The sequence below is a fragment of the Coregonus lavaretus genome, assembly GCF_964263955.1.
Source record: "Coregonus lavaretus genome assembly, chromosome: 5".
NCBI classification, from domain to species: Eukaryota; Metazoa; Chordata; class Actinopteri; order Salmoniformes; family Salmonidae; genus Coregonus; species Coregonus lavaretus.
The window spans coordinates 48683745-48696827 of NC_139992.1; the positions used below are offsets into that span (position 1 = coordinate 48683745).

The 13083-nt window shown below is 48.0% G+C and overlaps 1 pseudogene across 1 annotated transcript; it reads left to right on the top strand.

The window, feature by feature from the left end:
• The first annotated feature begins 47 nt into the window (after positions 1–47).
• Positions 48–8021, top strand: LOC311129297 (DENN domain-containing protein 2C-like; annotated as a pseudogene). Its single transcript has 3 exons — positions 48–65; positions 5434–6695; positions 6766–8021. The product of its transcript is annotated as a DENN domain-containing protein 2C-like (transcript).
• Positions 8022–13083: the final 5062 nt, after the last annotated feature.

The following is a 13083-nucleotide window of genomic DNA, read 5'->3' on the forward strand; positions in this document are numbered from 1 at the left end:
GGGCACTGATCTAAGGTCAGTTTAGTGCTTCCCTGCTAATGGTTAAGATGAGGATTTTTGGGAGGGTAAACCGATCCTAGATTTGTGCCTACAGACAACTTCCACCCAGAATTCCTGAATGCGCCGGACACCTAGTCAACACAGGGGTGTATTCACTAGGAACCAAACTAACCAAACGGAACCCAACAGAAGCAAACAGACTGAAACGGGGAGTGACCTACCTGAATTTGTCCAATAGAAACTATTGTTTCTGTTAGGAGTAAACGATTTCTGTTGTGAAACGTTTTGCAACTATTTGCTACGGTCTTGCTCTAATGAATACACCCCAATATTCAAACAGAGAAAGGCATCATGGGAGATGCCCTGGCCAAAATGCATCCATTCCATATGTATCCTCTGGAACTGAATGGTCACATAATATAATGGACAATATTATTGAACAATACAATATTTTCTTCTTCTATTGTATGCTGCTGTATACAATTCATAAGGTGACACCTACTTCTTCAAACAATGATCTATGCAAAGTCATTGTGGCCCACTTCGGCTTACGAACAAATACAAAGCATTTTATAAAGTATCTGAATACATTGAAAAATATATTTTTTATTTTAATGTTTTATGGCTGTTTCTTCTATGATGCAGTATACGGTACATATTCATTAGAGGGAGCATTCACCAGTTTAGCGTTTGATGTAACAGTTATAATAACAGTTTGTACTATAAATAACGGTTTGTACAATATAGTAACATTTCTTAAATGTTTATAACTGGCCCTTATGTTAAGATATTGTATGTTTGTTTTCAATAGTGTTGAACTGTAAATATTATTCTGTGAGTCCAAATGGTGTAATAGTGAATGAAATGAAACAAAACGTGTTCAATAATGTACTGTATGAAGTAGCCCTATATAAAGGTACAAGACATGAGTTAAAAAAACTATTTTTCTCATCGCTAAAATTGTACAGTCGTGGTCAAAAGTTTTGAGAATGACACAAATACTAATTTTTATAAAGTCTGCTGCCTCAGTTTTGATGATGGCAATTTGCATTTACTCCAGAATGTTATGAAGAGTGATCAGATGAATTGCAATTAATTGCAAAGTCCCTCTTTGCCATGAAAATGAACGTAATCCCCAAAAAACATCTCCACTGTATTTCAGCCCTGCCACAAAAGGACCAGCTGACATCATGTCAGTGATTATCTCGTTAACACAGGTGAGAGTGTTGACGAGGACAAGGCTGGAGATCACTCTATCATGCTGATTGAGTTAGAATAACAGACTGGAAGCTTTAAAAGGAGGGTGGTGCTTGAAATCATTGTTCTTCCTCTGTTAACCATGGTTACCTGCAAGGAAACACGTGCCGTCATCATTGCTTTGCACAAAAAGGGCTTCACAGGCAAGGATATTGCTGCTAGTAAGATTGCACCTAATTCAACCATTTATCGGATCATCAAGAACTTCAAGGAAAGAGGTTCAATTGTTGTGAAGAAGGCTTCAGGGCGCCCAAGAAAGTCCAGCAAGCGCCAGGACCGTCTCCTAAAGTTGATTCAGCTGCGGGATCGGGGCACCACCAGTGCAGAGCTTGCTCAGGAATGGCAGCAGGCAGGTGTGAGTGCATCTGCACGCACAGTGAGGCGAAGACTTTTGGAGGATGGCCTGGTGTCAAGAAGGGCAGCGAGGAAGCCACTTCTCTCCAGGAAAAACATCAGGGACAGACTGATATTCTGCAAAAGGTACAGGGATTGGACTGCTGAGTACTGGGGTAAAGTCATTTTCTCTGATGAATCCCCTTTCCGATTGTTTGGGGCATCCGGAAAAAAGCTTGTCCGGAGAAGACAAGGTGAGCGCTACCATCAGTCCTGTGTCATGCCAACAGTAAAGCATCCTGAGACCATTCATGTGTGGGGTTGCTTCTCAGCCAAGGGAGTGGGCTCACTCACAATTTTGCCTAAGAACACAGCCATGAATAAAGAATGGTACCAACACATCCTCCGAGAGCAACTTCTCCCAACCATCCAAGAACAGTTTGGTGACGAACAATGCCTTTTCCAGCATGATGGAGCACCTTGCCATAAGGCAAAAGTGATAACTAAGTGGCTCGGGGAACAAAACATCAACATTTTGGGTCCATGGCCAGGAAGCTCCCCAGACCTTAATCCAAATGAGAACTTGTGGTCAATCCTCAAGAGGCGGGTGGACAAACAAAAACCCACAAATTCTGACAAACTCCAAGCATTGATTATGCAAGAATGGGCTGCCATCAGTCAGGATGTGGCCCAGAAGTTAATTGACAGCATGCCAGGGTGGATTGCAGAGGTCTTGAAAAAGAAGGGTCAATACTGCAAATATTGACTCTTTGCATAAACTTAATGTAATTGTCAAAAAAAGCCATTGACACTTATGGAATGCTTGTAATTATACTTCAGTATGTCATAGTAACATCTGACAAAAATATCTAAAAACACTGAAGCAGCAAACTTTGTGAAGACCAATACTTGTGTCATTCTCAAAACTTTGACCACGACTGTACTATGAGAAGGGATTTGGTTGGGTATTGCTCTGTTTCTTTCAGTTCAATAAAAGCAAACAAAACCACAAAAATATATTTAACTTAGTGTCAACTCTTTTATGCTAGCCTCCCTTTTCACAGATATGCCAGCTGTTTACCGTCTCTCAAAACACAAAAAGTTCAATACACTTGAACTTGAATAATCTCTACAAATGGAACAGACATGCACTCAGAGGAGAGTTGTTTATCTCTCCTCTGTTTATCTGTTGCATTGTGAGAGCCATTTAGTGTTTTTACATAACTAGCATATTAGTGAGGCAGCCACAACAGCCGAAATTCTGCAGAGAGCTCTGATATTTCCTTCCCAGTACTGCTAAAACATGGGACACAGTTTGGGACACAAAAAACAACGGACACAGTGGGAGAAGCCACTCGTTAGTATCTATGAGTAGGGCCAGGAGTTACTCCTCTACAAACCTGACCAGAATAAACGACCCACCGGGCACAGACGTCAATTCAACATTCATTCCACGTTGGTTCAAAGTAATGTCATTAAAATGATGTGGAAACAATGTTGATTCAACTAGTGTGTGCCCAGTGGGTATTGGCACTAGTTATAGGCTATAGTGCCTTGCAAAATTATTCATCCCCTTGGCATTTTTCCTATTTTGTTGCATTACAACCTGTAATTTAAATGGATTTTTATTTGGATTTCATGTAATGGACATACACAAAATAGTCCAAATTGGTGAAGTGAAATTAAAAAAAGAACTTGTTTCAAAAAAGTCAAAAAAATGAATAACGGAAAAGTGGTGTGTTATGCTATGAAGCCCCTACATAAGATCTGGTGCAACCAATTACCTTCAGAAGTCACATAATTAGTTAAATAAAGTCCACCTGTGTGCAATCTTAGTGTCACATGATCTGTCACATGATCTAATCGTACTACACCGGCTCTGACGCTCGTCGGATGTGGCAGGGCTTGCAAACCATTACAGACTACAAAGGGAAGAACAGCCGCGAGCTGCCCAGTGACACGAGCCTACCAGACTAGCTAAATTACTTATATGTTCGCTTTGAGGTAAGTAACACTGAAACATGCATGAGAGCATCAGCTGTTCTGGACGACTGTGTGATCACGCTCTCTGTAGACGATGTGAGTAAGACCTTTAAATAGGTCAACATTCACAAGGCCGCAGGGCCAGACGGATTACCAGGACGTGTACTCCGAGCATGCGCTGACCAACTGGCAAGTGTCTTCACTGACATTTTCAACCTCTCCCTGTCTGAGTCTGTAATACCAACATGTTTCAAGCAGACTATCATAGTCCCTTTGCCCAAGAACACTAAGGTAACCTGCCTAAATGGCTACTGACCCGTAGCACTCACGTCTGTAGCCATGAAGTGCTTTGAAAGGCTAGTCATGGCTCACATCAACACAATTATCCCAGAAACCCTAGACCCACCATAATTAGCATACAGCCCCAACAGATCCACAGATGATGCAATCTCTATTGCGCTCCACACTGCCCTTTCACACCTGGACAAAAGGAACACCTATGTGAGAATTATATTAATTGACTACAGCTCAGCGTTCAACACCATAGTGCCATCAAAGCTCATCACTAAGCTAAGGACCCTGGGACTAAACACCTCCCTCTGCAACTGGATCCTGGACTTCCTGACGGGCCGCCCCCAGGTGGTAAAGGTAGGTAACAACACATCTGCCACACTGATCCTCAACACGGGGGCCCCTCAGGTGTGCGTGCTCAGTCCACTCCTGTACTCCCTGTTCACCCATGACTGCATGGCCAGGCACGACTCCAACACCATCATTAAGTTTGCCGACGACACAACAGTGGTAGGCCTGATCACCGATAACGATGAGACAGCCTATAGGGAGGAGGTCAGAGACCTGGCCGTGTGGTGCCAGGATAACAACCTCTCCCTCAACGTTATCAAGACAGAGGATATGATTGTGGACTACAGGAAAAAAAAGAGGACTGAGCACGCCCCCATTGTGTCCACATCACCAACAAACTATCATGGTCCAAACACACCAGGAGAGTCGTGAAGAGGGCACGACAAAGCCTTTCCCCCTCAAAGATTTGGCATGGGTCCTCAGATCCTCAAAAGGTTCTACAGCTGCACCATCGGGAGCATCCTGACTGGTTGCATCACTGCCTGGTATGGCAACTGCTCGGCCTCCGTCCGCAAGGCACTACAGAGGGTAGTGCGTACGGCCCAGTACATCACTGGGGCCAAGCTTCCTTCCATCCTGGACCTCTATACCAGGCGGTGTTAGGCCCTAAAAATTGTCAAAGACTCCAGCCACCTTAGTCATAGACTGTTCTCTCTGCTACCGCATGGCAAGCGGTACCGGAGCGCCAAGTCTAGGTCCAAGAGGCTTCTAAACAGCTTCTACCCCCAAGCCATAAGACTCCTGAACATCTAATCAAATGGCTATCCCCCCCCCCCCCCCCCCCTTTTACGCTGCTGCTACTCTCTGTTTATTATCTATGCATAGTCACTTTAATAACTCTAACTACATGTACATATTACCTCAATTACCTGGACTAACCGGTGCCCCCGCACATTGACTCGGTACCGGTACCCCCTGTATATAGCCTCCCTACTGTTATTACTATTATTAAATCGACTAACACATTGACTCGGTACCGGTACCCCCCTGTATATCGCCTCGCTATTGTTTTTTTACTGCTGCTCTTTCATTATTTGTTACTTTTATTTCGTATTATTTTATTTTTTATTTTTGTGTGTGATTTTTTTGGGTATTCTTTCTTCAAACTGCATTGTTGGTTAAGGGCTTGTAAGTAACCATTTCACTGTTAGGTCTACACCTGTTGTGTTTGGAACATGTGACAAATAACGACGGGGCCAGGCTACTGTGGCCTGACAGGCACCCTCCTCAGGGAGGCCTCTAACCCAGGACCCAGGGAGGCCTCTAACCCAGGACCCAGGGAGGCCTCTAACCCAGGACCCAGGGAGGCCTCTAACCCACGACCCAGGGAGGCCTCTAACCCACGACCCAGGGAGGCCTCTAACCCAGGACCCAGGGAGGCCTCTAACCCACGACCCAGGGAGGCCTCTAACCCAGGACCCAGGGAGGCCTCTAACCAATGACCAAGGGAGGCCTCTAACCCACAAACCAGGCCTCAACATCAAGCAGAAGATCTCTCAGTGGGAAGGCCTCTGTCAACCAGACAGCGGTGGGAAGGCTGATAGGGTCAAAGCACTTGCACCAGTTGCATCCCGATCTCTTTCAGAGGATGTCCAGGGTAACGGAGTATGTAGTGACAGTAGGAGAGGCGAACCTCACGGCAAAGCTAACCTCTCTAAAGCCAAAAGCCTGGGTTTAGATTTCAGGGAAAACCTACAAGCACGGGGCATACACACAGGCATCAGCAGAAAGTCGGATCCCCCTCAGAATCACTCCTGTTTCAGTAAGACTTCAACTGCAATATCAGAGTCCAAGCCATTTACAGCGCCTTCGCAAACTCTTACAACAGACACTACAAACATCTTCCAAGTAGAAAGGATCATCACCACCAATGGCGAACTGAAGTTGGGTGGTGTGTTGGAAGTTAAGTTGACCAAACCCCTACCTCTGTCAGTGGATGACCATGGAGAGAGCCTGCCCCCAGGGAATTTCTACACCTCAAGAAGCTTCTGGCGGAGGCTGGAGGGAGATTAGTTGTTCTGGGAGAAGGGAAGAAATACCTCAGCAGAGCTTCAGAGTGCTGTTGGTCCAGTGACTCACCTGCCACTGAAACCACAACAGACGTTTCAGTATCAAGGAGCAGACAGCACCCCAGCACACTGGGTCCAACACCAAGAGCAACGGCATAACCCACCCACCTAGATCTCCACCACCCCTGTGTCCTGTCAGCCGTGGCAATGGGTTTTCCAGACACAAAAATAGCAGGAAGTCATTTGAGTTTGAGGATGTGGTGCGGTTGACAGAGCAGCAGGACACACTGGGAAGTGAGGCCAAGCGCTCTGGCCTATACCACGCCTTCTCTGACGACAACATTTATGAGGACATTATCTCTGAACCACTGACCAGAGACAACCCATATGAGGATGTCAAGCCGTCTCCTACTATGTGTCTCCCCATCGGGCGTCCCCAACCCTGGACCATGACACAGAGACAGAACCCTCGCTGGCAGCGACACCACCCTCCCCTACAGAAGCCCCCCCCCTAGACCTGCCTTACCCAAGCATTTCTCAGGAAACAACTACTCCCCTGAGATCATGCAACAGTTTCCCAACAAGTTTGAGAAGTCTTCTTGTCACTCCCGTGAAGCAGAAGACCGGCTGAAGGCCATTCCCAAGTTCTGCTTCCCAGACTCTCAGGACTGGCGGCCTTCTGGAGACCTTCACAGTGAAACCTTCTCTTTTGTCTTGACGGGAGAGGATGGCAGCCGGTGGTTTTGTTACTGTCGTAAGATCCTGCCAAGCGGAAAGGGGAAAAGAAGTTAACTGTATTGTAAGCAGGATGGGCTGCTACAACCTGTTTGCTAAGATCTTGGAGGAGGTAGAGAGGTGCAGGGAGATCTGTCCAGCCCTAGTGTCCCCCTTCATGCATAGCGTCATGGAGGCTCCTTTTCCCGCCCCTGGATGCACCATCACACTCAAGAGCTTCCTCGCAGGCTCAGGAAATGAGGTGCTGACGCTGTATCGGCCGGTAGACTCAAGGCTGGCGCACGTGGACTTTGAGAGCCTGCTGCAGTGCCTGAGCGTTGGGAGACTCCTACAGGTGTTTGCCTCTCTGCTACTGGAGAGGAGGGTCATCTTCATTGCTGACAAACTCAGCGTGCTGTCTCGTTGTGGCCATGCCGCGCTGGCGCTGCTCTACCCGTTCACCTGGCAGCATACATTTGTGCCCGTGCTGCCCGCTAGCATGCTGGACATTAGCTGCTCTCCCACTCCCTTCCTCATGGGGGCACTGGCGCCCTGCCTGCCCGAGCTTCTGGAGCTGCCCATAGAGGAGGTGCTTATTGTGGATTTATGCACGGACAAGTTTGTCAAACAGCTTGGTGATGAGGACTGTATCTTGCCAAGTAAGCTTCAGGCTGCACTGCTGCAGATCCTGGAGGAGAGAGAGCAGATACTGCGGCAAGATGAAGGAGACTGCACAGGAGGCCAGCAGTGTGGGCTGAGCTCCCTGGTGTCGGAGGCCTTTGTGCATTTCTTTGTAGAGCTGGTGGGCCACTACTCCCTCCACATTGGCGAGAGCAGTGCCAGCCGGGCTCGGGAGCTCCAGAGGGAGAGCTTCCGCAAGTCCCACCCCTCCCGCTGTTCCTGCAACTCTTCATGGACACACAGATGTTCGCCGGCTTCATCCACGACAAGGAGCTGCGCAAGGGAGGGGGCAAAGGGCTTTTTGAATTTAGAGCTGCAGAATATCTGGCCTCAAACCCTGAATCTAGTGGGTTCCTCAAGGGACTCAAAGGACTCGGGATGAAATTCCTACTGAAGAAGTGACAATGTTGAAAATGCTTCTGTAGGAGAAGATCAGGATCTTATGCCGGATTGGCCAAGACACGTGTGCATATGATGTCACAGCTATAGATATGTACTTGAATCGACCAGAACATAATGGTGTTTGGCACATAGGTCCACAGTCTTAGATATAGGGCTTGGGTTGAGACACGACCATTCTCTTCGTATTGCACTAAAAGCACTCCATGCTGGAGTGAAGTGCAATTGTAATTGGAGGAAAACTGGAAATGTGCATTTATGTGCAAACAAGCTTCGATAAAGACTTGACATAGCAGAAGAAAGGCAGGAGGAAACATTTCAGACCTGCTTTTAACTTAAGCAAATGCCATCATAAACTAACCCATGGCGTTTTCTGTTATTGCTGTTCATTTTTTAAAAATGTTTGGTTTTAGCCAACTGTTTTGAGTGTTTGCTCTCAGTATTATGGATAAAGTTATTTCTAAGTTTAGTTTTGAACTTGTGTCTAGAATGTCTAGTTGGAGAAAAATAAGGTAGGCTACTCTTGTTACCCTTCAGCACTCTGTTACAAAACAATGTAAGAATAATTGTATTGTGTGCATGATTGTTACTTTTAATATGACATTACATGTTTTTAAACTGAGGTTAATGTATGTTGTCCCTGACATTTTGTTGTCCTTGACAAATGTTCCAAATAATGTTTGGATCATTAAGATAATGCATTATAGTCACATTTCTAACTGATTTTGAATAGCTCAATTCGGTATAGCTCATTCTGTAACAAAATATTTTGTTTACAATTTTTAACTACTATTATGCAGTGTTTTGCATTGTGAACTTAATGTGAGATTGTATGAGCCTGTTTGAATACCCTAGTAATTTGATATGACAGGTCAAAGCTCTTCACAAAGTTTCATAAAAACATTTGATGTTCCCCAGACCAGAAACTAGTCACACCTCAATCCAATTGTCACGAACGTTGAGAGACGGGTCAGACCAAGGTGCAGCGTGAAAAGCGTACATGTTTATTACTCAATAAACATACAACAAAACAATAAACAACGTGACGTGACGTCCTCCGGCTATACACATACAAGCCTACACAGAACACAAACAAGATCCCCCAACACAGGCAGGAAAACTGGCTGCCTAAGTATGATCCCCAATCAGAGACAACGAGCGACAGCTGCCTCTGATTGGGAATCACACCCGGCCAAACATAGAAATGTAAACATAGAATGTCACCATAGAAAACACACACATGATATACACACCCTGACCAAACTAACTAGAGTTCTATAGGTCAGGGTGTGACAGTCATGTGTGTGTTTTCTATGGTGACATTCTATGTTTGCATTTCTATGTTTGGCCGGGTGTGATTCCCAATCAGAGGCAGCTGTCGCTCGTTGTCTCTGATTGGGGATCATACTTAGGCAGCCAGTTTTCCTGCCTGTGTTGGGGGATCTTGTTTGTGTTCGGTGAGTTTGGGCTTGTTAGTGTATAGCCTTCCGACATCACGTTTCGTTGCCTTTTGTTGTTTTGTATGTTTATTCAGTTCAATAAACATGTATGCATTTCACGCTGCGCCTTGGTCTGACCCGTTCTTCAACGACCGTGACAGAAGATCCCCCCAAAAATGGACCAAGCAGCGGGCCCAGGAGCAGACATCCTGGACATGGGAGGAGATCCTGGACAGAAAGGGATCTTGGACATGGGAGGAGATTCAGGCTGGGATGGATCGCCGTCCTTGGGAGGTGACAGTGGAGGCCCGGGTTAGAGAGGAGCAACGGCAACACAGAAGGCGCCGGCCGAGGAGGAAGCCCGAGAGGCAGCCCCAAGAAAAAACACTTGGGGGGCTAAAGGGGTGGTCGGGGAGCGAGAGAGAAGAGCCCCGACCACTGCACCCGGTTGGTTTCCAGGTTGAGTCCCTACGACCATGGGAACAAGAGTTTTATACTGAGGAGTTGGAGGAAGACGACGACGATGAGTTTCTGTTCCCTAACTCGTGGGCGCTCCCGGAGGAGTCCTCACTGGAGGAGGATTGGGTGTGGAGAGTAAAGGACTGGTACAGTCGTAGACCTCCAGCGTCAGTTCCCAGATCCGTGACTGCTCCTCGCACCAAGCCAGTGGTGCGTGTCCCCAGTCCGGCCCGGCCCTTTCCTGCTCCTCGCACCAGACCAGTGGTGCGTGTTCCCAGTCCGGCCCGGCCCGTTCCTGCTCCTCGCACCAGACCAGTGGTGCGTGTTCCCAGTCCGGCCCGTTCCTGCTCCTCGCACCAAGCCAGTGGTGCGTGTTCCCAGTCCAGTACGGCCCGTGCCTGCTCCCCGCACCAAGCCAGTGGTGCGTGTCGCCAGTCCGGTACGGCCCGTACCTGCTCCCCGCACCAAGCCAGTGGTGCGTGTTCCCAGTCCGGCCCGGCCCGTTCCTGCTCCTCGCACCAAGCCAGTGGTGCGTGTTCCAAGTCCAGCCCGGCCCGTTCCTGCTCCTCGCACCAGACCAGTGGTGCGTGTTTCCAATCCGGCACGGCCCGTGCCCGCTCCACTCCGGAGCAAGAGCAGTCCGCTCTACCGGTGCCCAGTCCAGCTCCGGTCAATGGCTCCACTCCGGAGCCGGAGCAGTCCGCTCCACCGGTGCCTGATCCAGCTCCGGTCGGTTGCTCCACTCCGGCGCCTGAGCAGTCCACTCCACCGGTGCCCAGTCCAGCTCCGGTCAGCGGCTCCACTCCGGAGCCAGAGCAGTCCGCTCCACCGGGGTCCAGTCCAGCTCCGGTCAGCGGCTCCACTCCGGAGCTAGAGCAGTCCGTTCCACCGGTGTCCAGTTCAGCTCCGGTCAGCGGCTCCACTCCGGGTCCAGACATCAGCCCCTCTCTAGGTTCGGAGTCTCCCACACCAGGGTCCAGACAGGGATCGGTGCATCGTGGGAGGACTGAGAGGGGAAGCTCCGCGTTGAGGTCCAGACCGGTCCAGGGGTGCAACGCGGAGTCAGTAAGGGAGGAGACGTCACAGCCGGAGCCAGAGCCGCCACCGAGGCTGGAAGCCCACCCAGACCCTCCCCTGTTAAGTCAGGTTTGTGCGGCCGGAGTCCGCACCTTTGGGGGGGGGGGGGGGGGGGGGGGGGGGGGTACTGTCACACCCTGACCTATAGAACTCTAGTTAGTTTGGTCAGGGTGTGTATATCGTGTGTGTTTTCTATGATGACATTCTATGTTTGCATTTCTATGTTTGGCCGGGTGTGATTCCCAATCAGAGGCAGCTGTCGCTCGTTGTCTCTGATTGGGGATCATACTTAGGCAGCCAGTTTTCCTGCCTGTGTTGGGGGATCTTGTTTGTGTTCGGTGAGTTTGGGCTTGTGATAGATTAATTATTAATGACTAATTATTACACCCTGAAACTGTGTATAATGTGTGAGTGTAGGACCAGTAAAGGCTATGGCATTGAGCCATTATTTAGCAATGTGAGTAAGAGTCAGGCCAGACAACAAAGACAACTGAGAAACTAAGATAAAGAGGCCTCCCAATTTAGGGAGGGGAGAAACTTATGAAAACATGGTGCAGAATATTGTGAGAACGGCAATAACTGAGTAAAGCAGGGAGTAGGATATGTGTGTGTGTGTGTGTGTATGTATGTGTGTATGCATGTGTGTATATGTGTGTGTGTGTGAACTGAAGGTCAGTAGAGCAGTTTTAGAGTGGAAAACTACAGCCCGCCTACAGAGGGAAGGGATTTCTTTTTGTATGACGTATGAGTATAAAAGATGGACTCTGAAATTGTGATGGCAGAATTCTCAATGAATAAATATCTCTGACCATGCAGACAGGGACTCTGGGCGTTACTTAAATCCCAAAAGACTTACAACCTTTTGGGAGACGCACAGAGACACTAAAATAGTTTGTTAAATAATTCACGTAACAGCTTGTTAGTGTATAGCCTTCCAACGTCACGTTTCGTTGCCTTTTGTTGTTTTGTATGTTTATTCAGTTCAATAATCATGTATGCATTTCACGCTGCGCCTTGGTCTGACCCGTTCTTCAACGACCGTGACACCTATTGACTGAAGTTGTGTACTTTTGAACTATTGTAAAGTTTATATATATAAACTCAGCAAAAAAAGAAACGTCCTCTCACTGTCAACTGCGTTTATTTTCAACATGTGTAAATATTTTAAAATAACAAGATTCAACAACTGAGACATAAACTGAACAAGTTCCACAGACATGTGACTAACATAAATTGAATAATGTGTCCCTGAACAAAGGGGGGGTCAAAATCAAAAGTAACAGTAAGTATCTGGTGTGGCCACCAGCTGCATTAAGTACTGCAGTGCATCTCCTCCTCATGGACTGCACCAGATTTGCCAGTTCTTGCTGTGAGATGTTACCCCACTCTTCCACCAAGGCACCTGCAAGTTCCCGGACATTTCTGGGGGGAATGGCCCTAGCCCTCACCCTCCGATCCAACAGGTCCCAGATGTGCTCAATGGGATTGAGATCCTGGCTCTTCGCTGGCCATGGCAGAACACTGACATTCCTGTCTTGCAGGAAATCACGCACAGAACGAGCAGTATGGCTGGTGGCATTGTCATGCTGGATGGTCATGTCAGGATGAGCCTGCAGGAAGGGTACCACATGAGGCAGGAGGATGTCTTCCCTGTAACGTACAGCGTTGAGATTGCCTGCAATGACAACAAGCTCAGTCCGATGATGCTGTGACACACCGCCCCAGACCATGACGGACCCTCCACCTCCAAATCGATCCCGCTCCAGAGTACAGGCCTCGCTGTAACGCTCATTCAATCGACGATAAACGCGAATCCGACCATCACCCCTGGTGAGACAAAACCGTGACTCATCAGTGAAGAGCACTTTATGCCAGTCCTGTCTGGTCCAGCGACGGTAGGTTTGTGCCCATAGGTGACGTTGTTGCCGGTGATGTCTGGTGAGGACCTGCCTTACAACAGGCCTACAAGCCCTCAGTCCAGCCTCTCTCAGCTTATTGCGGACAGTCTGAGCACTGATGGAGGGATTGTGCGTTCCTGGTGTAACTCGGGCAGTTGTTGTTGCCATCCTGTACCTGTCCCGCAGGTGTGA